Source organism: Suncus etruscus, chromosome 6 (genome assembly GCF_024139225.1).
Source record: "Suncus etruscus isolate mSunEtr1 chromosome 6, mSunEtr1.pri.cur, whole genome shotgun sequence".
NCBI lineage: Eukaryota > Metazoa > Chordata > Mammalia > Eulipotyphla > Soricidae > Suncus > Suncus etruscus.
In genome coordinates, this window is record NC_064853.1 from 4,773,985 (window position 1) to 4,784,564 (window position 10,580).

Here is a 10,580-nt window from a genome sequence, read left to right on the forward strand (position 1 = left end):
TCCCGCCCACAACTCCGCCTATCATTTTAAGCCACGTCCCCTAGGGCTAACTCACTACAAGACACTTCTGAGACCTCTCGAGTTCCTCCTCTGCCTAGACCACGCCCCCTTGCTTCATCGAGCCCCGCCCCTAGGCCTAGAGGCCAATCACTGGACAGGGACACTCCCCCAGCAGAAGCACGTCCCGCCCACACAACTCCGCCCACAACTTCAAGCCACGCCTCTTAGGACTGGCTAACTGCAAGACCTCTGAGCTCCGCCTCTGCCTAGACCACGCCCCCTTGAGCCGTCACCCGCCCCGGGGCTACCGAGGCCACGCCCCTTCCATAACCTCAAGCCACGCCTCTCATTGCGTCATCTAGCCCCGCCCCTGGCATCAAGCTTGCCCCGTGAGGCCACGCCCCCGTTGTCGCAAGCCACGCCTCCTAGTTCTTGGCTCTCCATCCTTCCTAGAACCTTGCTCTATTCCTGAGCCTGCCCCTGTGCCCCACAGTCACCCCTCTTTCTGCCCACGCAGGCCCCCTGCCTCTAGTCTACAGCCTCCCTCTTGTCCTGTTCTGGTGCCCTCCCTACGCCCCCACTTTGGTCCCCAAGTTCCCTCTGATCCCCCCCAGACCAGACGGTGCCCTGTGTGAGCCATACTCTTGGCCATTCAAATTCAAGCCCCAGCCAGTGGCCCCTGGGTCCAGCGGCGTCCCTGGTCCCTCCCCCGCACGCCTACTGCCAGTTGGCCGGGACATCCCGTCCTGGGCAGGGAGGGACTGGCATTTTTAGGACTAATATTACCCTCCTCCCTTAGGCCAGCTCAGTGTTTGTTGTGGAGGGTGGAGGCATTCTTTCCAAAGGGAAGGAAAACAGCTCCCAACTGCCACCCTCTTGCCTCAGGTGTTCAGAGTGAAGTGCCTTTCCAGTTTTTCTTTTTCTTTCTTTATGTTTTGGGGTCATACCCTACAAGTGCTTAGGTGTTGGTTACTCTTGGCTCTGAAATCAGGATCACTCCTGGTGGGTTCAGGAGACCATATGGGATGCCAGGGATAGAACTTGGTCTGCACCATGCAAGACCAGTGCCTTATCTGCTGTGCCATCTCTTCAGCCCCTCCAATTTTTCTTAAAATGTACACCCTGGGGGCCAGGAGACAATCCTAAGGGCTAGTGCTGATGCTTTTGCCTCCTGAAGCTTGTTTGGACTCAAAGCATCTTCTGGTATCTAGCAATCCCACCCCCACCCCCAGGAGCCAACATGCTGGCATCAGAACTTTTTTTCCACATTGTTTTTTCACAATCAGCCTATTTGCTGTGATCTTATTTTTTTCTTTTTCGCTGTGATCTTGAAGAAGGAAATACATGCTCTGTTTTTAGTGACATACATTTCACACACCTTAAAAGGACCTTTTTAAGTGTACAACTACCAAGTTTTTGCAACCATCATCACTATCTAATTCCACAACGGTTTCGTTACCCCCAACAGAGACCCAGTTATCGAGCACTTCCCCTTTCACTCTCCCTTCCCAGCTTCCTTGGCCACCAGTCCTCACCTTTCCAATGCATAGAACTGTTCACTTAGATGCAAGCAGATAGCTCCTTGTGTTGTTTGTTTGTTTTTGTTTTGGGGCTACACACCTCGGAGCTCAGGCATTAATGTTATCTCCTGGCTCTGTGCTCAGAAATCACTCCTGCCAGGGTCGGGGATGTGGAGGGTTGAACCCAGGTTGGCTGTGGGCAAGGCGAATGCCCTACCTGCAGTGTTATTGCTTGGACTCCAGAACTCTGTGCCTTTTCAGGATTCACCACCTGTGAAATATATCTCTGCTCCCCTCTGTTTTCTGCCAAAGATTCCGCTGTGACTCTTGGCTTTTCCATTCAATAGCTGGTGGGTCTTTGGGTTGTTTCCACTTGGGGCATTATGAAGAATTTACCTGTTGTTATATTTTTTTTTCTTTTTCCCCCTCAGGTTGCTGTGCTTTTGACATCCCCCCCAGGAAACCCCCTCTTAAACCAAGATCACGAAGATTGAACTTCTGCTTCCTCCCCAGAACGGTACTGATATGATGTCTGTACCTTTGCGGTGACGTTTTTTCCCCCTTGTATGCTGTGCCAGGCTGTCCTGTTTGGAAAGGAGAAGTGTGAAGGAACAAGCTGTCTTGCATGGCTCTTCTTTTCCATATTGTTTTGGCTGTTTGAGGATCAGCTTTTTTTGGTTTGTTAGCTGATTTGGGAGAGGGGCATAGCCGGCAGTGCTCAGGGCTTTATCCCTGCTCAGGGCACATGCAGGGATCATTCCTGGTGGTACTTGGGGGACCAGGGATCAAACCCAGGTTGGCTACTTGCAAGGCAAGCACTGTACCCTCTGTTGTATCTCTCTGACCTCAACTCTCAGACACTGGGACTTCACCGAATCTATAGAAGAATTGAGTGAGGGGATGAAGCGATAACACAGCGGTAGGGTGTTTGCCTTGCATGTGGCTGCCCAGGATGAACTTGGGTTTGATCCCCGGCATCCCATATGGTTCCCCGAGCTAGGAGTGATTTCTGAGCACATAGCCAGGAGTAACCCTGAGCATCACCAGGTGTGGCTCAAAAACCAAACAAACAAACAAACAAAAGAATTGAGTGAATAATGCTACCTTCATAGCCTTAGATTCTTTCAGTATCTTTTATCTTTTTTGGGGGGTTGGGGGTGGGAAATTCCACACCTGGCAGCATTGAGGCATTACTCCTGGCTCTGTACTCAGAAATTATTCCTGACAGGCTTAGAGGATCTTATGGGATGTTGGGGATCAAACACTGGTCAGCCATATGCAAGGCAATGCCTTACCCACTGTGCTATCATTCTGACCCAGTGGGGTATCTTTTTATTTACTTAGAACTCCTTAATTTCTTTCCAGGGGTGCTTTAGAGTACCCACTGAATGTTTGATGAGTTTTGGGTCTATAAATGCAAACACTTTTACATCAAAAAAGGCAAAAATGATCATAAGCATCAGTGATCTTTTTGTCATGTAACTTTATAGAAATTGAGAAGTCCTGGAATTCCATTTAATTAATAATTCTTCTGGGGCTGGAGAGATGGCACAGCGGTAGGGCATTTGCTTTGCATGTGGTCAACACAGTACAAAGCCTGGTTCAATTCCCAGCATTTCATATGATTCCCTGAGCCTACAAGGAGCAATTTCTGAGTGCAGAGCCAGGAGTGACCCCTGAGTGACACTAGGTGTGACCCAAAAACCAAAATAATAATAATATTAATAATAATAATAACTCTTGGAGTAGTTCTTCCTTCCTTCCTTCCTTCCTTCCTTCCTTCCTTCCTTCCTTCCTTCCTTCCTTCCTTCCTTCCTTCCTTCCTTCCTTCCTTTCTTTCTGCCACACCCTGTGACGCTCAGAGGTTACATCAGAGGTTACACTCAGAAATTGCTCCTGGCTTAGGGGACATATGGGACACTGGGGGATCGAACCGTGGTCTGTCCTAGGCTAGCGCTCGCAAGGCAAACATCTTAACACTTGTGCCACAGCTCCAGCCCCTTGGAGTATTTATTGAAGGCTCAAGGTTCAATTTGTTCTTACACAAAGTCACAGACTGCAGTTCATTCATTCCCTGTGCTGCCTGCTGCTTTTTAGACATTCTTTTCAGACATTACATTGCTTTGGGATTTCAGTATTCTAAGCCATGCTCGCTGGAGTACACACTATTTTTTGTTTATTTTTATTGGGAAGGCCTACCTGGCAGTGTTCTGAGGTTACTCCTGGCTCTGTGCTCAGGAATCACTCCTGGTGGTCTCAGGAGACCATATGGGATGCCAGAGATCGAACCTGTCATGTGCCCTCCCTATAGTCCTATTGCTCTGGTCCACAAAAAAATGTTGTAAAAACAGCTCTCAGCAGCTGGAGCAAATAAATGTTGTTCTGTAGAAAGAGGAACAGCTGCCTGGTCCGAGTTACTTCCGAAGCCACTGGCAGCCTCCTGACAATCCCCAGACCCCCCTCTGAGCCGTCAGTGAGGCCGCCCAGATCTCTCCTGGCAGAAATGACTCCTGCCTTGGATTGAGCAAACAGCCCTGGCTGGTCCAAGTTCGAGAAGGATCTTCTCTGAACCTCTGCCACCAAATTCTGAGTGTGTTTGGGGGCTGGGGGGTGGGGGGACAGGAGAGGTTGGAACAAGGAACCACTTTGCCCACCTGAGCAACTAAGGAAATATTGATGGACGAACTCACTTGGGATTCAGCTAGATATGGCTTCCTTTCCTTTATCCTGGACATAGCATTTTATTACTGTTTTTATTTATCTGTTTATTTTTTGCTTTGGGACCATACCCAACAATACTTAGAGGTTACTCCTGGCTCTGCACTCAGGAATCACTCCTGGCGGTGCTCGGGAGCCCATATGGGATGCTGGAGATTGAACCTAGGTTGGCTTTTGGCTGTGTGTGAGGCCTCCCTGCTGTGCCTTTGCTCCAGTCCCAAGATCACACACAGCATTTCAGGAACTTTTGATCTTCCACCACCAACAGGAAAAAATGGAGAAACTGAGGTGTAACAGGGTTGCAAGATATTTAGACTTAGCACGAGGCTTATTTCCCAGGACCTGAGTTCACTGAGGTTGCTGGCCTGGGTCCAGGAATTCAGCTGGAGCAGGGTGGGAAGAAAATCGGAACCCCAAGTTGCTGGGTGATTGTGAGCCCTAAAGAATGGCTTCCCCAAAGAATGACCTCAAACTAGAGCTCAGGCCTCCCTTCTGCCCTCAGGGGCTGCTGGGTAGCCTATGAGCTGACCCAGAGTCACCCCAGTATCCCAGTGCCATTCTTCTCTTTCTGCCTTTATTTCTTCGACTCCTCTTCCTTCTTGGGGTGAAGTGGGAACAGACTCAAATAGCAGTTCCTTTGGGCCCAGAGTCAAATGTCTGTGCCAAGACAGCTGGCCGCTGCCCCACGTCCAGTGTCCACAGGGGCATGTCCAAGGTCACAAGAGAGTCCTTTGCCCTGTGATTGACTGTGGTACTCAGATCTGGACTCTGAAGGGCTCTGGGCCAGGGCTAGCAGCCCCAAGTGCCTCCTGGCCTTGTCTGCTCCCATATCCTGCCCTGCCCCCCCCCCCAAACTACCCAAAATTCTCCCTCTCAGAGGCACCAGAGGGGGTGACCTTCTAGAATATCCGAGTGGGGGACTCCAGGATGATCTTCCTAGTCCTGCGCCAGGCTGTGTGTGTCTGAGCACAGAGCACGGGGGACTTTCCTTGTCCTGGCCTAGGGTTGCAGTTGTTGGTCTCAGTTCCCTGTTAGCCAATGAGTGGCTCATCTGCTCCTACCCATGTACCTGTGCACCCTGAGTTTGGAGAATCCCAGCCTCTAGGGGGTTCCTCCCTGCTCCACTCCTACCTACTGGACACATGGGGCAAAGATGAATGAGGACTGTGACCAGCATATTTCTGGGCTCAAGGGCTCTCCTGTGGGGACACTATTTGGGGGACAGGTGACTTCCCAAGGGACCCTGGGACTTCTGAGGGAGATGTTTCAGACTCTTCCCCATCCATACCACAAACTCTGAAGCTGTCTCTGGCCCCTGTGAGCTGGGTATGGGCCCTCCTGCCCACAGACCCCTGAAAGCCTGGTTCTGATGGCAGCTCCTGGGGACCCTCTGACCCCCAGAAGGGAGTCTTTGGTCAGTGGGGTCCCCAAATCCCACCTCACTGTTCAGGTACCATGCTGAGGCTGAGTCACTGGGAGAGGTGGCTGAAGGGCTCATTAAAGGCCGTGAATGTGATGTTGGGTGTTGCCCCCAAGTCTCCGGAGGCCATAGTACTCAGGGATGGTACCCTCAGGAGTTGCTCCTGGTTCTGAGCTCAGAAATCGCTCCTGGCATGCTCAGGGGGCCATAAGGGATGCTGGGGGCCAAACCTGGGTCCTTCCAGGTCTGCCCAGTGGAGGCAAAAGCCCTACTACTGTGCTATTGCTTTAGACATGGCACCCCAGGTTCTGATGAGGTCCCTGGGAAGAAGCCTACTGACAGCAAGGGGTGAGGAACAAGGTCACTGGAAGGAGAGAAACACCAGGGCCTGAGTTCACTGAGGTTGCTGGCCTGGGTCCAGGCATTCAGCTGGAGCAGGGTGGGAAGAAAATCGAAAGCAAGCAAGCATTTCCCTTGCATGCAGCTGACCCGGGTTCAATCCCCAGCATCTGATAGGGTCCCCTGAGCACCCCAAGGAGTGACTCCTGAACACAGAGCCAGAAGTAACCCTTGAGGACTGCCAGGCATGACTACCCTCCAAGAAAAGAGAAACAAAACAGCTTCTTCTTTCTTTCAGCTAGAGTTAAGGTCAGGTTCCGAGGGCAGGGATAGGAAGATCCTCCCCTCCTGTCATGGCTCCCTAGGAGGACCCGAAGCAGCCCCTTTCTTGGGCCTGAAGTTTGGATTGTGGGATAGAGTGAGGGGCCCACTTGGAGGGTACATGGTGACTTCAGTCTCTGAGAGTGGCTTTCAGGACAGGGGTGGTGAACCCCCCAGCACCTGGCTGTGATCCAGGGCACTGTGGGCTTTTGATTTTTTTTTTTTGGGCCACACCCAGCAGTACTTAGGGGTTACTCCTAGCTCTGTGTTCAAAAATCATTCCTGGCAGGAGGAGTGATTGGCTTGGGGACCATATGGGGTGCTGGGGATCAAACTTGAGTTGCTGCATGCAAGACTCTTCTAGGTGGTGCTCAAGGCTCTGAATTGAGGCAGCTCTCGGCCCCAGGCAGAGGGGAGTGTGGCAGGCAGGGCCCCACTCAGACTGGCCAGTGGGTGGCATCTGTCTCCCCACCTCCCCAACAACCCCCTAGTTCACCCACTGTTGAGCAAACCCTTCAGCCAGGCTCGCTGCCCACAGGCCCTGTCCATGCCAGAAAGGGCCACTTCTGGGCCTGGGCCTTACCACAGCCCCTACCTTTACCTCTTGCCCATCCTGGATTGGCTGCCCTGAGAGGCCATCCATAGTGCCCCCGAAGAGAAGCCAGATTTCCTGTCACCCTGGGCCTAGCACCCTCATCTGGTGGCTTTTACGTTTTGGGCAATCAGGCCTTGATCAAATGTTATTCCCACTATGCTCGGAAGTTGGAACTGTCCTGAAAGTGGTCTTGGAACATACACTGCCAGGATGGAACCAAAGCATGTGTTTGGCCCTTTTAAATTTTATTTATTTAGTATTTTTTTGGGCCATACTCCGCAGTGCTCAAGTTACTTCTGGCTTTGCACTCAAAATCACCTCTGGGGGTGAGCGCTCAGGGAACCCTGTGGGATGACGGGGATCAAACCAGCATCAACTGTGTGCAAGGCAAGGGCCCTTCCCGCTGTACTTATGGTTCTGGCCCCATGCGTGGCCCTTTTGGCTCTCTCTCTCTCCACCCCCTCACACACTTATCTTCTCTGGTTGTGTGTGAGGAGAAGTAAGTGTTGTGTCCAGAATCTGTTGAGTGTGTGTGTGTATGAGGGGGAAGAGGTCCTTGTCACTGCACCAGGCCTTTGTATTTTTTATTTTATTTTATTGAATCCATTGTGATTTACAAACACATTCATAGTCAGATTTCAGGCATAAGCATAAGTGACAGTGAATTGGGGCCATTTCTTTTTTTTTTTTTTTGGGGGGGGGGGCCACACCCGGCGTTGCTCAGGGGTTACTCCTGGCTGTCTGCTCAGAAATAGCTCCTGGCAGGCACGGGGGACCATATGGGACACCGGGATTCGAACCAACCACCTTTGGTCCTAGATCAGCTGCTTGCAAAGCAAACACAGCTGTGCTATCTCTCCGGGCCCGAATTGGGGCCATTTCAACCACCAGTGTCAACCTCCCTCCACCAATCTTCCCAGGGTGCATCTTCCACCCTTAGCCCCCTGACTTACCAGTGTAATAGGTCCATTTTAAGTTTAGATTGTTATAGTTTGGGCCTCTTGATTCTATTGTTGTTGACTTTGTCTTGATTATTTTTCTGTTGTTGTTTTTGGGCCACACCTGGTGGTGCTCAGGAGTTACTCCTGCTTCTGAGCTCAGAAATCACCCCTGGCAGGCTTGGGGGACTACATGGGATGCCAGGCATCGAATCTAGGTCTGTCCTGGGTCTACTGCATGAAAGGCAAATGCCCTACCACTATGCTATTGCTCTGGCCCTGGCTTGAGTATTTAGTTCTGTCCTTTTATTTATTTATCTCCATGGATGCAACTGAGACCACTTAGCCCCTGGTCCCCATTCTTTCTTTTCTTTTCTTCTCTTAATTTTATAGAAAAATGCAGAGGACCAGAGAGATAGCATGGAGATAAGGCATTTGCCTTGCATGCAGAAGGATGGGAGTGGTTCGAATCCCAGCATCCCATATAATCCCCTGAGCCCGCCAGGATTAATTTCTGAGTGTAGAGCCAGGAGTAACCCCTGAGGGCTGCCGGGTGTGACCCCCCCCCAAAAAAAAGCAGAAATTTGAGGTGAAACAAATTAATTCATGTCCCAAGGTTCTATAAAAAAAGTCAAGACTGTATTGGCACTACAGACAATGACTTGGATTGAATAAACTAGTTTGCCTGGAGCCTAGAGTTGGTCTTATGCCAGGAAACTTCAGGGGTAGTGGTCTCCTTGTATTTAGATCAAAGCTATTCCTTTCTATGACCCCCATATTTTGGTGGGCCTATGCAAACAATATTTGCCACTCTAACATCATTTTTACTGTGCCCTTTTGACTAACCCTTAAAAAAAACCTCTTAAACTTTTGATGTTAACTTAAACTAATATGTATGTGCATGAATATATAAAAAATACTATGCCTTCAAAGTTAAGGAGTCACATAAATCTCATGGCTTTAGGTTGCTTTGTGTACTGCTAAGAAATATTATAATGTGGGGCCGGGCGGTGGCGCTGGAGGTAAGGTAAGCCTTACCTGCGCTAGCCTAGGAGACGGACCGCGGTTCGATCCCCCGGCGTCCCATATGGTCCCCCAAGCCAGGAGCGACTTCTGAGCGCATAGCCAGGAGTAACCCCTGAGCGTCACCGGGTGTGGCCCAAAAACCAAAAAAAAAAAAAAAAAAAGAAATATTATAATGTACTACAATCTGGGGACTTGTGGACAAAGTAATTGTACATGGGTTCTGCCTTATTTTTCTTAATGTTTTTTTGACTGTAAGTTCAATATTTAGGCGTCAGCAAGGGGATTTCTTCTGAGAACTCTGTTTCACTGTAACTTTACCTTGTCCTCTTTGCATCATTGTTCTCATAATTAAAATAAAAATTTAAAAAAATGCAAAAAAAAAGTCAAGAATCCCTATATAACATGTAAAAAAGGGAGGAGGCAGGTTTTTTTTTTTTTGCATAGGCACAGCAAATATTGGGGAACGAACCTTTGTCTTAACAGGCACCTGAGAGACAGGTCATAGGGCCAAGCCTTGGTGAGATGCCAGATGCCGTGTGAGCTTGATTTTGTCAAGTGGAGCAATTAGATAAAAGTTAAGGAATGTTTTCATGCTCAGACATAGCTTTATTTTATTTATTTATTTATTTATTTTGGTTTTTGGGCCACACTCGGCAGTGCTCAGAGGTTACTCCTCGCTCTGCATTCAGAAATCACTCCTGGCAAGCTCAGGGAACCATATGGGATGTCGAGAATAGAACCCAGGTCCATCATAGGTCGGCTGCATGCAAAGCAAATGCCCTACCATTGTGCTCTTTCTCCAGCCCCAGACATAAGCTTTAAAGAATGTAGACCTCGAAGGCAAACCTATGACACGCGTGCCAGCTGTGGCACGTGAAGGCCTTGCAGCTGGCATGCTGGAAGGTCCGCAATTAAAAGATATGCGGCATGGCGGGAGGCGAGTGTGCCAGTGTCTGCTTTGCAGCTCACCTGGCAACAGGCCGAACTGGCCAGTGGGAGGACTGGGCATTGTGCGGCAGTTTGGGCACTCAGGCTCAAAAAAGGTTAGCCATCACTGCTCTGGAATGTCAGTGAATCAAAGGGTTCTAGGAGGTAATTCATTTCATGAATGTTTTGGGAGGTCTGAGTTATGGTAATGTTGAATTGCCAAGTGTGGGAGAATCCCCAGAGTGCTAGGAGGGAGCCTGTTAAGCATTTATTCGTGACAGAATAGATGACACCAGAATGGTCATTTTCTGGGGCTGGAACGACGATAGTACAGAGAGAGCAACGTGTGTTTGCCTTGCATGTGGCCAACGTGAATTTGATCCCTTACGTCCCATCTGGGCCCCCAAGCATCTCTGGGAGTGATTTCTTTTTTATTGTTTGTTTTTGTTTTGTTTGTTTTTTGTTTTTTGGGCCACACCCGGCGGTGCTCAGGGGTTACTCCTGGCTGTCTGCTCAGAAATAGCTCCTGGCAGGCACGGGGGACCATATGGGACACCGGGATTCGAACCAACCACCTTTGGTCCTGGATTGGCTGCTTGCAAGGCAAACGCCGCTGTGCTATCTCTCCGGGCCCTGGGAGTGATTTCTGAGTGTAGAGCCAGGAGTAACTTCTGAGCACTACTGGTTATGGCTCCAAAACAAAATAAGTTTCGCCATCTTCACAGCAGTGGCTAAATAGTATAGTTGAGTGGCATTGGTTGGGTGTGTTCCAAGCT